General features: G+C 37.1%; 1 protein-coding gene across 4 annotated transcripts in view; it reads right to left on the bottom strand.

Moving 5' to 3' along the window:
- fz2 (frizzled 2) overlaps positions 1-8,553 on the bottom strand; it is a 48,039-nt gene extending 39,486 nt beyond the window's left edge. For 2 of the 4 annotated variants that reach the window (XM_065304331.1, XM_065304334.1), the window contains exon 1: positions 793-1,135. The gene's annotated coding sequence lies outside the window, so the exon portion shown is untranslated. Of the gene's footprint in view, positions 1-792; positions 1,151-8,328 lie in introns of those variants that run through there. The other 2 variants (XR_010548630.1, XM_065304332.1) reach the window with 2 other exon arrangements.
- Between the last annotated feature and the right edge of the window lie 7,740 nt (positions 8,554-16,293).

Below are 16,293 nucleotides of genomic sequence, written 5' to 3'. Positions count from 1 at the left end.
TTATGAATATACGATGATTACAAAAAGATACAGAGTGATTTTAAATTTTTTAATGACAGAATTGTTTACAACTTATTATCCAATAATCTAATCAACAAAATCCTTGTAATATTAGGTAAATGTAAAATTTAATAATAAATCACTACACAAAAAATGCATATTTTGTGTAAATAGTTAACGAGTTATTCTAATTTAAATTTAGACATATTACATTTATAATATTTACCGAAATTATGCTTCCAAAAAATAATTTTTTAGAATTTCGTTTGATAAATGGAACCTTTTGGCCTCTTGGCCAAACAAATTCCCTAAGAAATCCCATAACTCTTAATTTCCACGCGAAAAAAAACTTTCATACATTTTACGACTTGCTCGCTTTTTTCGATTTTTTAAAAAAAAGTTTGTCCCACATAGTGAGAATTCATGTATTATAGCTAAGGGAATATTTATTTTCACTCGGCGTCGTTCTTTTTACGTCGCCGACTTTCAGCTCGCCCGCAATTCAGCCAACGCGATTTATTCCCATACGAAAAGAGCGTAAACAACAATATTACCTCACACTCGAATTACACGCGTACTCGCGCACCCGAAACTTTCGACATGTTGATAAGATTAATATAAAAATAGGAGTGATTTTATCACACAGGTTAAAATAGCTAGAAACGTTTAGTTTCTAGTTCAAGTCCAAACCCCACGCAATACTAGTATGTATTTATATTTTTTTAAACAAACAACTAACTACCTATTCCTATTCATTTGAACTAATATTAGTTTTGTACGCTTGGTACTCACCAGCGGCGGCAGTTGTGTGAATAAGTGCTGTAACCATACACGCACCGAATTAATAAATCTCGGAGATAAGATAATGTGGCGAGCAGCTGATGACTAATCCAGTAGCGCGTTCTTTTAACCTCAACTTGTCTGCTTCGAACTGTTTGTCGATGATGATCTCACACGAATGAAACACAGTTTTGCAATGTTTTGTTTTCTAATATTTAGAAATAAAATGATTTCAATGTTTAAATTCAGCAATGCTTGCAGCAAACGTTGAAACGGCCACGTGAGATAGCAGAACTACATGATAAGCGTCGATATCGATAACGGCGCGTCACGTCGAGCGGCGGACCGAGACTGAACGCGTTGCGCTCGACGTCGATGCGTTTTATCAGCGCCTGCGGTAGATAAGAGCGCAGCGCTGCGCTGTGGCGATCTCTCTTCGGTGTTGACGCCGGCGCATATGCGTCAAGACGGCAAACTACTAAATTTACACTTTTTTATTCGTCAAAGGTATTATAAAATACTTTGTTATATTTCAATGCTTAATTTTAATTATTTTATAAAATAAAAATTGCATTTCACTAATGTTTGTTTATCCAGAGAAATGCGGTTATATTCCTGTCACTATTACGGATACGTATACTTAAAGTTGTGCACTGATGTCGTTTGTGTTGCCGCCATTCTCGCGTTAGCCGCCTTTGGCGACTTGTGTTGTTTTTCACCACAAAACGCAAAGTTGGTAATACTTTTATGCGCGCATTCGCGTCCTCGCCGCTAAACCCACCGAAATACACTTTTGAAAGCGTCTTTACGACTTTGTGCTGCCATTCAAAAGTGCGCAAACACAAATAAAAAGGCGCGCACGCTCCTTCGGGGCGCTAAAAAATTGCAGCGGATATTTCGCCGTCTAACTTTTAAGCTCAAAACGCAACAATGTATTTATTTATATATTTTATTCCATAATGCCTACAATGTATAATATAATATACTACTGGTTTGATAATATTAAATATTAAAATTTAATTTGTCGAGATAATAAATTGATTTATAATTATGTGCGCAGCGCGATGTAATAATTTATTGTTCACCAATGTTTATGTCATTTATTTTACAATCGGATGGAAGGCGCATGAATTAAATTACGCTTTGTCTGCTATATTGAGTATAACAATAGCGCTATTAATTTGTGTCGGATTAAATTTACAATACCACAGTACAATTTATTATGAAAAAATCACAACAAAAATCATAGTGTCATAGAAAGTAGTCGTAATGAATCGATAACAAGAGTTATTATTTAACAATTCAAAAGTCAATCAATCATATTATTTATAATTTGAAATTTTATTTGTATTTTAATTATATTTATAAAATCAAAAGTCAATTACTTGTATAAAAACGGTTACCCATTAATATTTTAATTCCTTTTCGCAAAAATCATCATTCAATTATTTTTGAAAAATATGCAGCAATATTTTAACCTAGATTAAATGCGTGGTAAATTCATACAATATCCAATTTCGGTAACAATAAAATAAGCCTTTGTTGTTAATGACCATAAACTACAAAAGCTTCCGAAGTAGCATATATTATTTCACCAATATTTGACGACTAAACACGCGGTGCACTTTTGAAGTGCTCAAACCACCGCTTCTAATCGCGTGTTGGCACTGTTTCATATCACTTATCACGATATCATCATGATACGAGAATCACGAACGCAAGAACAAAGGCAACCGCTGCACCAGTCACAACATCAACTTCTGTGCCCGCCGTGTTGTTGCCTTTTCCATTCTTTACAATTTCAATGCATTGCATTGCAGTTGTTAGGCGTGAATGCATCCGCGTCGAGACTTTCCGGGTGCGCTTTTAATTATATTTGATTACTGCGCGGTTTGTGTATGCGGCCATACTGGATAAACTAACAACGATTTTATTATGAGTTTTATGATCACGTTTTACACGTTTATATGACACCGATGCGGCGATGTGGCGGGTGGGTGTTTATTGCGTCGCTAAGTCACATGTATTATGCGTTTTTAATAGGAGGGTGGAGGTGCAACACCCCCCTGCATGTCATACAGGATGGGATTATTCATTAAAAACAACACACGCTTAAAATAGAGACATTAAATTATAGCATAATGAAATAAAGGTTATGTACTGCTATTGTGCATAACCTCAATTTTAAACGTGATGAAATATCACTCTCACTCACAAAGCTTGTTTACACAATTAAATGTCTATATTTTTACCCCATGGATTTATATCTCGTATGATTATGTGCCCCCCTCATAGGTTATGGTTTTTATGTGCCTACCGTTCGAAGGTTCCGACACCCTAAATTTGTCGCGTACGCTAAATGCATTAGGACTATTTGGTAGATTGCGATTTGAGTCGCACTAAAATCGCTGCTTTATTTGTCTAGTAATTCTTTCCTAAGGGCGCGCACAATCTTGTGTGTCGCAAAACGTGTGCGCGCCCATGTTTGCACCCCCTAAAGGGCATTACCCTTCATATTTCTCTCGTACTCTCGTGCTGCACATCGAGTGCGAGTTTATTACGCGCGCGGAGAGAGTGAGTGCGTGGTCCACGTCGAGTATCGAAGGGGGTGCACAACGCGTGCAACCCCGTAACCCCGGATATGAAATTTTATACAAGTGTCAACCGACAAATCAACTAAATCAACGATTTACGGTTTTATCTAATCGCTGATTTTTTAAGTTTTTAAAAGCATTATTTTAACATATTTAAATGATATCTGATACTTTGAGTAGTCTTTCATCACGTGTCGATGCGAATGGTATACATCTGTTCTACCACGGATATTCGAACGATAAATCGCTCGTCAATTAGTACAAAATAGATTCTACCCTCTCAGTTGGGAACAGTCATGTGTTCACCGGGAACACCCACTATTTTATTGGAAACAGAACAAATGTCGACAGATATACGGACGTAAATCATAATTATTAATTTTAATGTGCGTGTTTTTATTTTATTTTTTTGTTGTGTTGTCTTGAAATGACTTTCAGACGCATGTCTCGATTATTGTATTAAAACTAAACTGTAATTGATTTTCAACTAATGTTTAACGCTTTTAACGCACAATGGAATGAAAATTAATTTGCGTTCGAAGTATGTACGCAAATATTGCATGTCAAACAATTTAATATACTCTCACGTAGGAATATTTGTTGTGTCTTTGCGCCGTGTTTGATTTCCTGGTTCGCTCAGCTGTAATTAGAAATCGAATGCGCCCGCCGCCGTTCACAATCAATCCAACATCGCGTTGGACACTTAAGACGGCAAACACCATCAAGCTTCTCACAAGCCTCACGAGCTTTAGCAATGGCTGCTCTTGAGCTTCACGCGTCTCGTGTTTGCGCAGACGGGCTCATGCATATCGTGTTTGCCGTTCGATTCGCTACACCAAGTATTTGCAAATGTAATTAAAATCGTGCCGCTCGAACGCCTGCAAATCGATTTTCATTACAAAAACGAAAAACGAAAACGCGAAAACGCATTGTTCGCACAGCTACTGGGGGGAGAACATGAACGGAAGAGTAAACAATTAGAACTCGATCGAAATTAAATTAGAAAAGTGAGCGAGCGTGCACTTATGATTTTCCTAAGAAAGGCGAAATTAAATTTCGCGTTCGTAATGAATGCGAGACGCGCGCCTCCTGCACGAGAGAACCGGTGTCGGTGTCGGATTGCGGTTTTATTTATTTTCAGATTTATATGAAATGAAATACGATTGCGCTCGCGCGTTTCCCCACCGGCCGGAAATGCGATATTTTCGGACGTGACTGTAAAATTCATTCAAATTAATTTCAGCAAATATTTAACACTCGGCTTTCACGCTGCTACACTCGAAGAAATCCTCAAGAAACTTTGAAAACACGTTTTAATATAGGCAACCGAACATACTTGCACGCTGAAGAAATGTTTTACTTCTACTACTTTATGTTAACCGTAAAATATTTGTAATTTTTTTCACTCTCGCTACTTTACGATTTGAGCCGAGTTCAAAAGCTTGCCGAGCTTTCAATGCCAAAAAGATCAAAGCGAGCGCAAGTGTACACTCACCGTTTATTGAATAAAGAATAAACTTTTTTCGTAAATATAATCGGAAAGTATTTAAAGGAGATCAAACGCCGCTAGCGTCAATATTATTAAAGTTATAAAAATGTTTCACCGTCGGCAAAATATTGTTGTTGAATGTTCAAAAATCTCGAATTCTGCGGCGAAAAGTTCCTTTGAACGTTTTCCCCGATACGAATTATTTACGTGTCACCGTTTTTTCTGTCTGTCACGGATGTTGCAGAGCAAAACATCCACGATTTTTTCATCACCAATTGGAGGAAAAAATAAAGCAAAGTCTCAAAAATTCGTACACACAAAGCACACAATTTATCGAATGATTAATTACTCGACGTGTTGATGAGTTAACGATTTCATGCCGGCAAAAAGCCATGTGTGGCACGTGTATTTGTGTAATGTTTGCATGCGTGGCGGCGTGTGTGCTTGTGTTTAGTTTTTGGTAATCAAATAAACCGAAACGCTCGAAATCTTTCTCAGCATGTTTTTAAAGGTTATTTTTAATTACTGCCATATGCAAAAAAGAGGTATGATTAATATTTGAGTGCAGAGTGCTGAGCAATTAGTGGTGGACAATAATCAAATGAGCGTAGCAATTAAATCGCAATCGCCATCACAATCAGGTGTCTAATGCAGCAATCATTGACGAATGCCGGGCGCGAATTGATGAGGCGATTAATTTCGAATGTGCGACGCGGTCTGTGCTAGCCACATCACAATTCAATTTCGATTTGTCAATGATGCGCAAGCTGGTGGCCGACTATTTAAATCACGATTAACCGGAAACGTATCAATCTTAATGGAATAACTAACTAATAATTGTTTAGTTTTGCATTCGTTTCAATTTCGCATTAATTTTTAAGCCAAAAAAGCAATATCCTGTGATTTTATTGCTTTTCAATCACAATAATTAACAAAAAAGCAAATATTTGCGCAAATTTTGGGATTATTTTCCCAAAATGTGTTTTAACGAAACAATTAACTAGAAAATTTTCATTTGTTTTTTGAAATTGTGACGTTAATTAGTTTTGCAATAATTTTTTCGCAATTTTTGGCAATTTTTCTTGAAAATACAGAAAAACATGAGAAATATATGATAAAAATATGAGAATAATTATTAAAAACCAATGTTTTAACCTAAAAATTTCATTTCATATTTCATATTTCATATTTCATTTGTCTAATTGTGATTATATTAATCGCTTTCTAGTAATTGTTTTTCTCAAATTTCTATCAATTTCCTGTTTTTTTTTCTCTCATTTTAATTCAAAAAGCTCAATTTAATTTAAATCCACGTATTGAATTCTAAAGAAAATTCGTTATCACTCCAGTCCAGAGTCTAGCAACGTAACAAGACGTGATTATATTACTTTCCAGTATACTTCCTATGCGTAAGCAAATAAACGCTAAGTGAACAAATAAGATTGCGCGCCGGAGCATCCGATGGAACTTCATTCCACTGGGGGCACTAGTTGTTTCTCCGTGTGTGCGTTGCTAAAGTAAATCAACACCTGGATTATGCTCGACACACAATCCACATATTGTACGCAGACGTCTACACATTGTAATGTATGACTACACACGTTTTTTCTTCTTCCCTTTTTTCTCTGTACTGCTGCCGCCGCCGGCGCAATAAAATGCTCGTGTCAATTTGTTTAAATTTTTAACAACGTGCCGGTAGTCGCACTGCGAGCTTTTTTATGATCGCCACGGAAAAGTTCATGTTCATGGCAATGTGAGCATAAAATAACATAAAACTAAATGTAAAACACCGCAGTACAAGCAAAGAAAACATTGTTTTACATTGTATCATTTGAATTCATGTGATAATGAATATTTTGATTAATATTGTCAATCAATTATTAAATAATCTTACAAATGTGTTACTAAACCACACGCCAACGTCGTGATTGACAAGATTAGTATGTTTATAATGTGTATATTTATTCTCGGATGTATGCGATGCAATCGATCATCGTTGTTATCAGGTGAGGCAGTATCAATGAGCATGTGTAATCAACGTGTACCAACATTCGGCAACGGTCGATAACGCGTCCATAAATCTAAGACCTATTATAGCGAAATTGTTTGCTAACAAATGTCGTACACGTACAAACACGGATTGGTACATCTTGTCAAACAATATGTTTGCATAAGGATGTAATCTCAGCTTTTACAACCTCTCAATGTAATTTTAATCTCTTCGATATAATGGGCTCGTGCAAATATAATAATTTATGATGTATAAATCACGTCTATGTTGATTTAAAAAGCAATACAATTTTAAGTGGTGATATTTTCACTGTAATGTTGGTTGCCTACGTTAGGTAAAATTAAAAACTACCAAATTGCATAAATACAAAATTTTTAAAGTCTGGAAGTGAATAGTTGAAAATTCACGCATGAGGAGTTCCTTTAAACACGCACTCAGTGACTGCAAACTTCCACAAGCACTATTTCCGCCATTGCAGTCACATATATATTTTTTTATCGCGCCAAACGGCGCATATTTGCGCATTGAACTTTATAAAATGCACATATTGTCGAGCGTCATTGAGTCGAACACACCGCCCCGGCGGGTGGTGATGGCGGAATAAATTACGGCGCGCTAATGGATTGTATTAGGCATATGTTTGTGTGCCTTGCAGGCCGACAGCGGCCATTTAATCTGGCGCACGGGCGCACGTGTGAGGCGGCACATACGCGCGAGGTCAAAGTTCAGAATGATTGATGGCCGAGCCGGTATGATAAGAAACCGCATAACGGTTCCCGGATGACCGGACACATTCCTATACTTTGCCGGCGGCGGGGGTGGTAATCGTCGCTCGCCCGAGAGGCATAATGCGTTCCGACCACCCGCGTCCCGTGCCGAACGGAAATCGCCACCTCACCGTTTATGCTTCGCGTAAGAACTTCTTTTACCCTTTTACTTCTTTTTTTCCGGGTTGTTTCAAAATGATGTAGCAGAAAAAAACGATTACATGCGCGAAAATGAGCTTTTTCTTTCATAAAAGCTCAAAAACAAGAGTTTTATTACATATTATTTGCATAATAGAGGAAAATCTGTGCTGTGATTACAAGTAAAATGATTATAACACAAAAATACCTTGAAAAACGTTCTAAAATCGTATATTTAACCGAACTAATATAACAAAGAAAGAAATAAAAGTTTCTTATGACGTTTTAGGGAGGTTATTGTAAAGTGAGGTTATAGTAATGATAAAATTAAGTTATAATCTCAAATTTAATCGGTATTTGTGCTATGCAACCAACTGCACATCATTTCTTTTAATAATTACATACTACAGCATTTTGGGGTTATAAATAGTTTATTAACCATTAATTACCATGAATAACCTTCAAAAATGTTGAAAAAGAAAGGAAAACAACCGGAAATCAAACTGTACGTATAAATAACGAATAACACAATCAATAATCTTTGCTTACCTTTGTATAAAACTCTTTGATAGCTCCACAAATCCCATTCACAACCGGAGAACGCAAACCACCACTAACCGTAAAACCGTCCGCGTGCAAACGACATTGTATGCGCAACGCATCGCCTTCGGATTTGTTTACTCGCACCGTGATCGCGAAACAATTTCGGCGAAAGTTAAAAATAATATTCGCGACGCGCACCGTCTCGCCGCGTCGCAGGGAAGAGCAACCTCCGCCGCCGCTCGCCGCACGTTGCACGATAAACAAAGCAAATGGCGTCGCCTTGCACGCCGCGACGCCGACAGATCGATACGCAGACGTATCGCGCAGTCGTCCAGCGCGTTCGCGCTCGCGCACTCGGCGAAACTGAAAGAACCACGCTGACAAATCAGCTGGTCCAATGCAAAGGACACATGCGTACACAAGCAGAGAGAGTGCAGAGCGTGTTCGGAGTGTTTCTCGCTGAACGCAGGTTGAACTTCTCCTGGCGTCAGGGGCGCGATTCTAACGCACACACACAGGAAAATAATACCTGCAGCAGGCGACGCACGCACACACCGCCGACGCGTCGATATATTTCACCCCGACGAAACAACCCCGTGCAACGAGAGCGGTTATTCTGTGTTGGGCAAGCGTCGCGCGATATACACGAATATCGCCACCGTTGCCACCGACTGGGGGCGGCGGCGGCGGTGGCAATCGACACGAGACACGAGTCGGCACCCTCGTGCAAAGGGAGAGAGGCTGAATTTTGTGTTTAGGGCTTTCGCACGCACATCAACCACTGTAGAATGCATAAAATACAAAATATCACGATTATTTTGTTATTTTTTCTTACACTCTGTATAAAACATCTATCATAACTTCCAGTTTACTTTCTGTAGTGGCGGAGGAAGAACTGAAGGAAGGATTATTAGAATTAAATCGAATTTCAGCAGGACGAGGTTTTACGACGCCTGTTAATTGAGAAAGACTCCCCAGTGAGTGGCAGTTTAAAAACTATAACATTATATTTGACATTTACTTCCGATGTCGCAATAAAACCACAACCACTAAACGAAAAACTATTAAATGCATTGAATTGATTCAGGGTCGTATTAAAAATGATTTCGTTGGTAAGTCTTTGATACGGTTTTATAAAGATTTTTGTTACAGACCTGAATGCAACCCTTGTAATTCGTTGTTTATTTACGATGCCATTATTGTTTTATTGTCGCAGGTAATAAAACACTTGCATCTATATATATATATATAAATGAATTGCTGTTCGTTAGTCTCGCTAAAACTCGAGAACGGCTGAACGGATGTATCTTATCTTGGTCCTGAATTATTCGTGGAGGTCTAGGGAAGGTTTAAAAGGTGAGAAAAATTCGAATAATTGCCGGGAAAATCCTCAAAACAGCTCTTTTCTATAGAATAAAATTTGACATTGAGATTCAATCATAGTTATAGTTAAATAGTTGAATTCGAGATGGCGCGCTGAAGTGCATTATTGACAAAACTTTATATAATTAATTTCTTTAAATTAAAATTGCTAATCTTATTGATAGAATTGACTCTTACTACGAGTATGTCTAGAACAAGAGAGTAAAAACGAATTACATTTTATTAAACACTGCCGGAACGAAGTCGCGGGCAACAGCTAGTACTAATATAGATCCTTGCAGATTGAAATCATCAGGCACCAATTTTCCGTCAACCATTTTCTCAGCGGTTACTTCAAACTAAAACACCAAACAATAACAATAACAACAAATAAGCTCCAAAATAATTACCTCAATGTCATCATCAATCGTAAATGGGGTAACCATTTTAACATTTACGGTTCCAGCATCTCCGTTGTATTGTAAATCAAAAGTGAAACCTTTCTGGATGTCATTCTTTGGTATTTCACATGGTTTTATACTTTTGACTTGAATTTTGGCATAACTCAAATTAAGTACATATAACTGCACAACGAGGAATAGTATTGTCACTGACTGCATTTTGTGTAACTGATGTTGACTCTAATAATGCAAATTATTTATATGAGCTGCTACATGTTGAAAATGTGTCGTGAAATGTTACCGGAAATTCAAACAATTGCAGTTTTCGCGCATGTTTACAGTTTCTTTTATTTCAAATAAATTAATTTATCTTTACCAAAATCAATGAAATAAAAACTTGTTGTGGTTCATAATCATCACTACAAGTTGGTAATCATTAAATTTGTTGTTATGTAAGTTTTTGCGTAAATCAAAAATTTTATTTTTAACATTTTGTTTTAAAAACATTAAATTATATAATGTTTTATTATATTTTACGATATTTGTCATGTTAATAGTTGAATATTGGCTTATTGGTGTTATTAAGCGTGAATTTGTTTGTTTTCCCCAATTCACTTGTACCGCTTGTACGCTAATTGCCCTAATTGCGCTAATTGGCAAATAATTGCATTACGCGTGTCAGTCATCCTCGCGATAAGTGCATGTACGAATTCTGCTCTGCCATTGAAAGCGTCGCCGACATGTCGCCGCGCCGACCAGCCCCCAACCGCAGGGTGTATCCTGCGCGCTCTGATGTAACAAACGAACCGAACACAAACCGACGCCATCGCCAGCAAAGCGACGGCTGCTTTCTGCACGTGGGTGCACGTCGCGTGGTAACCGGCAACCGAATTACGTCGGCGGTTAGCTGTGCTGATTGCGGCATAGTGCTTCATAATTGACGAATTTGACTGATGCAGAGGAAACATTCGACTTCATACGCCAACTAACTACATTAGACATGCTTAATAACAATTATTATGACCGGAAAATTATATTAATCAGAGTGAGCAGTAGTAAAGTAAGGTTAAATTTTAGTATGTAGCGCCCTCTAGTAGTACTTTTATAATCTTGAAATAACTTTATATTAATTAAAAGTCTGTCTGTCTTCAAAGTAAAAAATCAGAGATAAATCCGTTTCCAATACGTAATTCATCGCCTTGTTGTTTGCTCGGAAGTGACGTGTGCGCCGACGCAAACAAAACACTTGGATGTTTATGTGACGGGAATGCTTTATGCACGCGAAGATTGCTTTATAGACAATAAACCATCGACGAAATTAGCCATTTACTTCGTAATTTGTATAAACGTAAAAGAGACTTATTTATACTTCAATGCTTTATGACTAGATAACTAGACAAATGTTTATTGAGCTGTTACTGGATTTATGAACGTGTTAAACAGCAATTAAATAAAAACTAAAACTGGTTACTAAAACACAAAACTTTTGATATTTGAGACAGAATCAAATAAGATTGATTCATGAAGACGATAAATTTGGACGGTGTGTCGTTGTCGATGAGATCAAATAACTCCGAATTCGGCAGTTTCCGTAGTTTAAAGTTCCCGAACTGAATTAAATTACACAGCGGGTTGAAAGACGCGTCAAACCTTCCTCGTCGCACGAGCGTACATTCGACGTACCGAACATTAATCTGATTATAGAATATTAAAGAGCAATTTTAGTTTAATGCTTCCATTACGAGAACGGCTCCAACGGTAAGGTTCGTCTTCACTTGCCCGCCTCCGCCGCCTCTGTCGCGCCTGTGTCGCGCTGAGTGCAATAATGCAGTGTTTAACTCCAATTACACGCACTAACGCTTGACATTTATTAATCGACCACTACAACTAGTCTTTGGTAATCGCGTTCATTACGTGCTCACAAACTCATTACCAACACACGCTGTGTTACAAATTGGTTAAAATTTGTTGTAGAAAAGCTTAAAATCCTAAAACTGTAAAATTTTATAAAACTAGAAACATTTCAATGGAATTAATTAATGAATGGTTAAAGTTTGTATCATAATTTGTAAGGAAACTTGATAACTATTCGCTTCCTGTGCATCGTAGATTGCAAAGCGTAACGTCGCGAATATTCATTGAATTCATTCAGTTGACGACGACTTGTGCAACTATTTCGACTTGTGTTTTGAATGAGCGTATAGTTCGAATCGTTGAATGCGATATCGTACTCCGTGAAAACGCGCTTGACAGTTAAAATCATCGAAGCGTGAAGTTGATATGAGTTAACAAGCTTGGTGATGATGTCGAAATAGTGTTTGTGTTGACTTATTTATCTAAATTTACATTTATAGATACTATTATTCAAAAGAACTAAAACTGCGCATGCGCAATATGCTTAATAAACAATATTACTTACGTTTCAAAGACTTATTAATATTTTCTTTCTTATATCAGACTAGAATAGTTTTTTAAAGAATTTCTATATGATATTTTCCTCCTAGGTTGGTGGATTTTTATGAAACTGTTGTGTAGCAACCCAAAATTGGGTATTTCCAAGACGCATTCCCTCGATCTGGGGTGAATAATGTTTCCCCATCTTCTTCCACTCAACTTCCAGCGCGCTGCGCACAACTCAAAGCAGATCCGCGCGACTATCTGGCAATTCATGTGAAATTGCTTCACTGTTGCCCTGTTGGTTGCTAGTACTCATACTGGTATAGGGGTAGTACGAATAACGCAGGAAGCTACGAACAAAGTTTAATCTTCTCTCTTCGAACTCGAATTAATACATTTATAGCGCTCATTTGAATTTCAAATCGTCTTCTTATAGGAGCATGAGTATTCCTTGCCGAACACGAATGTATAAACCATAGGGGATGAAAGTTTTCATTATTGCGAGGTATTGAGAATGAAAATTGGAGTTGTTGATCATTTTTAGGTTATGTTTTTAAAATTGGGAAGTTTTATAATAGGTGGCGTTAGTTGAATGTGTTGAGAGTGTAGACTAATGTTATTCAAAGTCAATTAAGTGCTTTTAGCTGTCAGCTTAATCTATAAGCTCTTTTTTCCGTTTGACAACTTAAGTAGTTAACCCTCGACTAATTATATCTTTTTAGATGTGCAATGTACACATAATAAAAGCAATTAAAAACAAATCAAAATAAAAATATGCATTACCACACCCTTGTACTGCAATTCTGTACACAAATGCCAGTTCTATTTTCAAAATTCTAATTCCGGTCACGACATCAAATACAAATTAATTTCACTCGAACGCGCACTCTGTAAGCCCCCAACGTTTAAATAAAGACTCAAGATTATTACTTAATATGTATATGGGTTTTCCGGAGGGTTGGCCGCGTGTTTTTCGATGGTGCAGCGTATCCAAGACGGGCAAGACGGTCCTTGGAGACCTTGTGGATTGACTGTCCCTGATGCTACCGCGACTACCCTTGGTCATGCTCCCGGACCCTTGTTGTTGTGCTCGTCCATGTCCATGTCAGATCTTATTACCTCGCTGGCACGTGACTTCCAACGACAAGCGCACGCAGCAAAAACTTGCCTCCTGCAACGACCTGTTCAAACATGCCCAAAGTACACAACTAAGCATTTCGGCGTAAATACAAAGCAGTAGTGCAGAGTGCGTCTGCAGGAGTTGAGATGGAACAAGTATGACTAATGCGTTAGTGTTACTATGCTAGGAAAGAAGATCCCTTATGATAACAGCGTTATATTAGATTTTTCTGGGAGATGTAGGCAAAGAAAACGCCGGACATCGCCGCAATCTCGATATCAAAGTGCGTTTTAGGGGCGAACGATTTTATTACTTTCTTGTAACACTCAAACTCCTATTTCTTGTATCAGTATCAGTATCGTATTCGTATTATTTCGGTGTCTGGAAAATATTATTCTGAATGATGTGTAATTAAAGTTGCCTATGTTTTCGTGGATGTACGCCATTAAAATTGTTATTTTCTCGACAAACAAATCGCAATTGCATTGTAATGGACTACAATATCCAAGCGTAATTCAATATCAACCAACAATCACAAAGCGTTAGCACACAACGAACATCTGCACGATTCCTGGACTCCATTTGATGCCGATTGTGAACTCATCCAGTGAAGCTCTCTTAATTGACGGCGAATGTGCGAATGCCAGTGACATATCGATTTGTCCTCGCAATTAAAGCCGGGGTTGTTCGTGAGTCGAAAGTAACGAACGAGAAACATGTTCATTATGACAATGAAATGCATTCCAAGAGGGTGCATTAATATTTATGCACTTGCATTCATCGAATTTGTCAGTCAAATCAGCCAAGAGTGAAGCTCATGCATATTTTATTTCCGTTTTCGCAAATCTTTACTTGCAAGTCTTCAAATTGCGAAATGATTAAAGTCATTGAACGTCCTTCTTGTTATTGCACTGTCCAACGCATACAAGTTGAAAATGGCATTTCACATCCGTTTAATATATTTCTGTTTGCGTTCATGCCGTTTGGACGTGTGTTGCGTGGGGGTGGCGACGGGTGGTAACGAATGAGGAAGTGAATGGAATGCCATAGAAATGCCATATTTTCTCATTTCCCGCACCCCAAGCACTCGAGTTTTTGCACGACGCGAAAATATACATCAAACCCATCGAACATCGAACGTCATTGAGGCGATATAAATCGAACGTCGCGCGTCGCTACAATTCAATGGCGGCCATATCCTGTTAAAATTGTGTGTTGCATTATTGCACAGCGTGAAACTCGCTTGCTTTGAAAGAAACAAAGAAATTGCACTAGTATATACTCAAAATGCGCAAGTTATAATGATGATAACCATCAAAAAAATATTAAAACCTTTTTAAACTAGTTTTAGTTTTATTAAAGTTGAATTATGGATTAAATATTTATCAGCGTCGTTAAAACTTTACCAAAATAACTGGAATCATAATTCTATTATCATATAAAAATATAAAAATGTAAAATTTAGGTTTATTGCTACGAAAAAATTGTTCGAAATGGAATCCAAAATATTTTATTATCTAATATTAATAAAAATGGCTTCAGCTGACAAAAATATCATATTACCATCAAATAATCAAAAAAGTGAAGAAATAGAAGAGAAAATAAAAAATATTTTGACAAATTGTGTGTCACCAATGGACAGAATGATGTACGCATCTGATAACAACCATTTAAATTTGGATTATTTAATAACAAATTATAGTAAACTAATCTACAACTATAATTTGCGTAATTACGCAACATTTGAACCATTTTGGACAAGATACATTCCAGTTAACGTCTACTTCTTGGTTATTACATCCACAACTATTATCGATATGTTAAAACAACTACACGAATGGAATTCACGAGCAAAATTCATTATTTACTTCACAAACCAAACAAAATCATCTTTGGAAGATTTGTTTAAATATTTAAAAGATTTTTACATCTACAACGTAATCATTATCACGAGTAATTCATTAGTTTACACCTATTATCCTTATAAAGAAGAAAATATTAACAAACCAGACTTAACACCGGTCCTAATACAAATTGGTGAATATTTCCCCAACAAAGTACCAAAAACATGGCGTAACTCATCAATAATAGTAATGACAAACGCAAAACCACCATTTTTAGATTACCTAGATGGTATTAAATACGATGGTATAGATTACAGACTTATGGAATTTGTATTTCAACCTTATTTTCAATTTCATCATCAATACATTTTTGAATTTAGAGGTTATGGTAGTCTCGTCAATGGATCATATACACTATTACTTAATCGTCTTTACAATCGCGAAGCTGATTTGGCTTTAGGTGGACTTGAATTGACACTGGTACCGCTCGCGATTGATTTTGATATTACATATCCTTTCATTGACGATGAAACAATTTGGTATGTACCTACTCCACCGATTGTTTCGCATACAATGAATTTGACCAGGTTATTTTCACCTCATATATGGGCTAGTATTGCTGGTATGATTGTAATTTCGTGCATTTTCTGGGGAATTTTTGGCAAAATTGCTCCTGAAGAAGAACGATTCTTTCGTCCGTTTTGGAATTCGTGTGTGATGCCCTTGAGGTTTCTTTTCAATGAAGTTCCACCTCACAATCCAAGAAGAAAATCTATAAAAACCCTCTATATATTTACTTGGTTGTTTATCTTCATGATAAATGTTTGTTGGGAAGCTCGATTGATTG

This window comes from Atheta coriaria, unplaced genomic scaffold (genome assembly GCF_025399875.1).
Source record: "Atheta coriaria isolate IRGN ID8LTWV9N9 unplaced genomic scaffold, Caltech_Dcor_3.1 hic_scaffold_6_pilon, whole genome shotgun sequence".
NCBI classification, from domain to species: domain Eukaryota; kingdom Metazoa; phylum Arthropoda; class Insecta; order Coleoptera; family Staphylinidae; genus Dalotia; species Dalotia coriaria.
The sequence above is the reverse complement of the archived record's forward strand: the minus strand, read 5'-3'. Positions and strand labels throughout refer to the sequence as shown.